This window comes from Oncorhynchus tshawytscha, linkage group LG08 (genome assembly GCF_018296145.1).
Source record: "Oncorhynchus tshawytscha isolate Ot180627B linkage group LG08, Otsh_v2.0, whole genome shotgun sequence".
NCBI lineage: Eukaryota > Metazoa > Chordata > Actinopteri > Salmoniformes > Salmonidae > Oncorhynchus > Oncorhynchus tshawytscha.
In genome coordinates, this window is record NC_056436.1 from 11,238,109 (window position 1) to 11,244,108 (window position 6,000).

General features: G+C 43.7%; 1 protein-coding gene across 2 annotated transcripts in view; it reads right to left on the bottom strand.

Annotated features, from left to right (window-relative positions):
- The window catches only part of itsn2b (intersectin 2b), a 97,507-nt gene extending 92,276 nt beyond the window's left edge, over positions 1 to 5,231 (bottom strand). For both annotated transcript variants that reach the window (XM_042325193.1, XM_042325192.1), the window contains exon 1: positions 4,670 to 5,231. The gene's annotated coding sequence lies outside the window, so the exon portion shown is untranslated. The remainder of the gene's footprint in view (positions 1 to 4,669) is intronic.
- Between the last annotated feature and the right edge of the window lie 769 nt (positions 5,232 to 6,000).

Genomic DNA, 6,000 nt, shown 5'->3' on the forward strand with positions numbered 1-6,000 from the left:
AGTACAGTACAGTAGAGTACAGAACAGTAGAGAGGAGTAGAGTTCAGTAAAGTACAGTACAGTAGAGTACAGAACAGTAGAGAGGAGTAGAGTTCAGTAAAGTACAGTACAGTAGAGTACAGAACAGTAGAGAGGAGTAGAGTTCAGTAAAGTACAGAACAGTAGAGAGGAGTAGAGTTCAGTAAAGTACAGTACAGTAGAGTACAGAACAGTAGAGAGGAGTAGAGTTCAGTAAAGTACAGTACAGTAGAGTACAGAACAGTAGAGAGGAGTAGAGTTCAGTAAAGTACAGTACAGTACAGTACAGAACAGTAGAGAGGAGTAGAGTTCAGTAAAGTACAGTACAGTAAAGTACAGAACAGTAGAGAGGAGTAGAGTTCAGTAAAGTACAGTACAGTAAAGTACAGAACAGTAGAGAGGAGTAGAGTTCAGTAAAGTACAGTACAGTAGAGAGGAGTAGAGTTCAGTAAAGTACAGAACAGTAGAGAGGAGTAGAGTTCAGTAAAGTACAGAACAGTAGAGAGGAGTAGTGTTCAGTAAAGTACAGTACAGTACAGAACAGTAGAGAGGAGTAGAGTTCAGTAAAGTACAGTACAGTAAAGTACAGAACAGTAGAGAGGAGTAGAGTTCAGTAAAGTACAGAACAGTAGAGTACAGAACAGTAGAGAGGAGTAGAGTTCAGTACAGTATTTAATTTCAGTAAATACCAATTACCTCACTGAAGACGTTCCTTTCAACAAAAGCAGACTCGGTCATAAGTCTTTATATGGGCCAACCTCAGAATAAAAAGGAAGGTTTTACGTCTCCCGTAGTCTGAGGGTGGTTTCAACCTTCCAGACTTGGAAGTGTATCAACTCACTATTCCAGGGCTTCTACTTGTGACATGTAGTTAAATGCACTAAAGACAAAACAATGGGAACATATTGAAGATGAGCTCTTCCCCAGAATATTCTTACCTGTCTATTTTCAAAAGGATAAAGCTAAGAACATTAACAAATTCATAGTTAACAACACTATTAAAAAACATGGAAGAATACGAAACGTATTCTACAACAACCAGTATTACTCCCTAAAAACACAACCTTCTGGAACAATCCATGGATAGCTTTTAGGAATTCACAGACACATTGATCCGTATGGAAAACTAAAAGGAATAGAAACTGTAAACGACTTGGTAACAGGTCATTAAAAAGTCATTTTGGACTGACCAATTAAGATATTTTCAATATCACAGCTCTATTTGTCCATGTCCCCTAACACAGCTCTGTTTATCCCCGTCACAGCTCTGTTTATCCCTGTCCCCCATCACAGCTCTGTTTATCCATGTCCCCTAACACAGCTCTGTTTATCCCTGTCCCCCATCACAGCTCTGTTTATCCATGTCCCCTAACACAGCTCTGTTTATCCATGTCCCCTAACACAGCTCTGTTTATCCCCGTCACAGCTCTGTTTATCCCTGTCCCCCATCACAGCTCTGTTTATCCATGTCCCCTAACACAGCTCTGTTTATCCCTGTCCCCTAACACAGCTCTGTTTATCCCTGTCCCCCATCACAGCTCTGTTTATCCATGTCCCCTAACACAGCTCTGTTTATCCCTGTCCCCCATCACAGCTCTGTTTATCCATGTCCCCTAACACAGCTCTGTTTATCCATGTCCCCTAACACAGCTCTGTTTATCCCCGTCACAGCTCTGTTTATCCATGTCCCCCATCACAGCTCTGTTTATCCATGTCCCCCATCACAGCTCTGTTTATCCATGTCCCCTAACACAGCTCTGTTTATCCCTGTCCCCCATCACAGCTCTGTTTATCCATGTCCCCTAACACAGCTCTGTTTATCCATGTCCCCTAACACAGCTCTGTTTATCCCTGTCCCCCATCACAGCTCTGTTTATCCATGTCCCCTAACACAGCTCTGTTTATCCCCATCACAGCTCTGTTTATCCATGTCCCCTAACACAGCTCTGTTTATCCATGTCCCCCATCACAGCTCTGTTTATCCATGTCCCCTAACACAGCTCTGTTTATCCATGTCCCCTAACACAGCTCTGTTTATCCATGTCCCCCATCACAGCTCTGTTTATCCATGTCCCCTAACACAGCTCTGTTTATCCCCATCACAGCTCTGTTTATCCATGTCCCCTAACACAGCTCTGTTTATCCCCATCACAGCTCTGTTTATCCCCATCACAGCTCTGTTTATCCATGTCCCCTAACACAGCTCTGTTTATCCATGTCCCCTAACACAGCTCTGTTTATCCATGTCCCCCATCACAGCTCTGTTTATCCCCATCACAGCTCTGTTTATCCCCATCACAGCTCTGTTTATCCCTGTCCCCATCACAGCTCTGTTTATCCATGTCCCCTAACACAGCTCTGTTTATCCATGTCCCCTAACACAGCTCTGTTTATCCATGTCCCCTAACACAGCTCTGTTTATCCCCATCACAGCTCTGTTTATCCATGTCCCCTAACACAGCTCTGTTTATCCATGTCCCCTAACACAGCTCTGTTTATCCCCATCACAGCTCTGTTTATCCCCATCACAGCTCTGTTTATCCATGTCCCCTAACACAGCTCTGTTTATCCCCATCACAGCTCTGTTTATCCCCATCACAGCTCTGTTTATCCCTGTCCCCATCACAGCTCTGTTTATCCCTGTCCCCTGTCACAGCTCTGTTTATCCCTGTCCCCATCACAGCTCTGTTTATCCCTGTCCCCTGTCACAGCTCTGTTTAGCCCTGTCCCCCGTCACAGCTCTGTTTATCCCTGTCCCCCGTCACAGCTCTGTTTAGCCCCATCATAGCTCTGTTTATCCATGTCCCCTAACACAGCTCTGTTTATCCATGTCCCCTAACACAGCTCTGTTTATCCATGTCCCCTAACACAGCTCTGTTTATCCATGTCCCCTAACACAGCTCTGTTTATCCTTGTCCCCATCACAGCTGTTTATCCCTGTCCCCTGTCACAGCTAGGTTAATCACCAATCCTCACTAGCTCTGTTCTTGATCCTTATTCGATGGCCCTCAAGTTATGTAAAACAAAGCAAGTTGTGTGCATTGCAGTCTGAGTGTTCAATAATCCACCATGAGTTCAACCTTCACCACCTGCTATGTACAGGTGAGTCTGGATCATTCAGCGCTACCCAAATGAATGCAGGCCTAATAGAAGATAACATCTAATACCATGTCCACTCCACTATCAACAACAGCAGCCTATCTGGGGGATGGGATGTTACATCTGTGTAGAATCACATCGCCAAGGTTTGCTGACATAAAACAAAAAGTAAACAGGCACGATGCTTTATACGGTATGATCTTTATACTGTTTGGAATGACCAGATGATAATGATTGAAATTGCTGTTAAGTCCCTGGGTATGTAGATCCATGGACAACACCAGACAGACACAAAACAACCGTTCAAGTGGAGGATAAGACGGTTTAGTTTATTTACAATGTAGGCTAACAGTATCAATAGTATCAGAACCACTTTGCATTGTGGTGTGTTGTACTGCTGCAATCAAATCTAAAACTGACACCTAGCTGGCTACTGTGGAAGTCTCTGATCACTTGTCTCAAGCAAAGAGACACACATTTGCAACCTGCTCAACGTGTTTGGTTTGAGTTTTGTGCATGAAATACGGTTTTAAACACAACAGGCTAGTTATTGGCTATCTAGATAGCTATGTCTGCTTTGTCATTTTAGCTATCTTTTAGCTCGAACAACTTCAAACAAGTTCGTGTGAGGAAGACACACTTATCAGTGTTGGTTTAACAAAAAATCCATGTTTCAAGTGCATCAAAAGAAATCCCTAGTTTGGGATAATACAACTATTACGTAGCTAGGTACATTCAATCAATATTTTATTTAAGGAAGGGCAGTAAAGCTCAATGTAAGGAAGGGCAACAGCTCAATGTAAGGAAGGGCAACAGCTCAATGTAAGGAAGGGCAACAGCTCAATGTAAGGAAGGGCAGTAAAGCTCAATGTAGGAAGGGCAGAAGGGCAAAGCTCAATGTAAGTAAGGGCAACAGCTCAATGTAAGGAAGGGCAACAGCTCAATGTAAGGAAGGGCAACAGCTCAATGTAAGGAAGGGCAACAGCTCAATGTAAGGAAGGGCAGTAAAGCTCAATGTAAGTAAGGGCAACTGCTCAATGTAAGGAAGGGCAACAGCTCAATGTAAGGAAGGGCAGTAAAGCTCAATGTAAGGAAGGGCAACAGCTCAATGTAAGGAAGGGCAACAGCTCAATGTAAGGAAGGGCAACAGCTCAATGTAAGGAAGGGCAACAGCTCAATGTAAGTAAGGGCAAGAGCTCAATGTAAGTAAGGGCAACAGCTCAATGTAAGGAAGGGCAACAGCTCAATGTAAGGAAGGGCAACAGCTCAATGTAAGGAAGGGCAACAGCTCAATGTAAGGAAGGGCAACAGCTCAATGTAAGGAAGGGCAACAGCTCAATGTAAGGAAGGGCAACAGCTCAATGTAAGGAAGGGCAACAGCTCAATATAAGGAAGGGCAACAGCTCAATGTAAGGAAGGGCAACAGCTCAATGTAAGGAAGGGCAACAGCTCAATGTAAGGAAGGGCAGTAAAGCTCAATGTTTTCGCAAGCAATATCTTCCCAACAAAAATAACATGGGCTCGCTGGGAAAGGCGGTTTGGGGTCGCTTACCTCTCACCACGGGGCAAAAAACCTCAACTTTAACTTATTTTATGTCCGCTGTAAAAAAAAATCTAAATAGCCCCGACAAGGTCTCCCTGGCGTTATGCAGCCTTCTCGTAATGGCAGAATGGTGTAATTCCGAGAGTAATGTGTAGTTTAATAAACCGGACCGGTTGCTGACAGCTTGATCACATAGACAACATGGATGACGGGCGGGTCGCCGGTGCGCGGGCACGGCGAAGTTTGACTGGGAGGAGGGGAGCGCGCATGGAGTTATCCAGCTGATTAGACAATCATCTTCTTTGGTATTGTAGCGTTCGCACATTTGTTTGTGCATGCAACCACCTACTGTGCGGGAGTGAGTGGTCGATCACGTTACATTTGTTGATACAAACATTTAAAGGAATCATCATTTAAAATTGTAGCAACAATTACACCTTGTTACTTTTCTGTAGTAAAACCTTGTACACCCAAGTACTTTTTAATGTTTTTTAATTTAACCTTTATTTAACTAGGCAAGTCAGTTAAGATCAAATACTTATTTACAATGACTGCCTACCCCAGCCCAACCCGGACGAAGCTAGGCCAATTGTGTGCTGCCCTATGGGACTCCCAATCACAGCCAGATGTGATGTTGCCTGGATTTGAACCAGCTACTTCTCTGCAGCTGTCAACACAACATCTATTCTTTGCATTCCATTTATGTGGTACAGGTGATAACCATGGAAATTAATGCTAAGAAACCAAACTTACTGGAGCACGAATTTGTATCTCTATGTATTGGCCTAGGACTACTACTCACTACTACTCACCCCCTATCATCCTCTGCTCAGCATATGGCATATTCTGTTAAACTCTGACAACCTCAAACTGTCTCTATTGCACAGGGAACTTCTGATCCCCAGCAACATATCCCCCGATACGACACATTTGTTTGTCCCATGCCCTCCTGCACAATTCTCACATCTCGGAATCTCCATCCTATATCAAATCAAATCTAATTTATTTATATAGCCCTTCGTACATCAGCTGATGTCACAAAGTGCTGTACAGAAACCCAGCCTGAAACCCCAAACAGCAAGCAATGCAGATGTAGAAGCACCATGGCTAGAAAAACTTCCCTAGAAAAGCAGGAACCTAGGAAGAAACCTAGAGAGGAAGCAGGCTCTGAGGTGTGGCCACTCCTCTTCTGACTGTGCCGGGTGGAGATTAACGGAACATGGCCATTTAAGGCCAGATTGTTCTTTAAGGTGTTCAAACGTTCATAGATTTTTATTTTACCTTTATTCAACCAAGTAGGCTAGTTGAAAACAAGTTCTCATTTACAACTGTGACCTGGC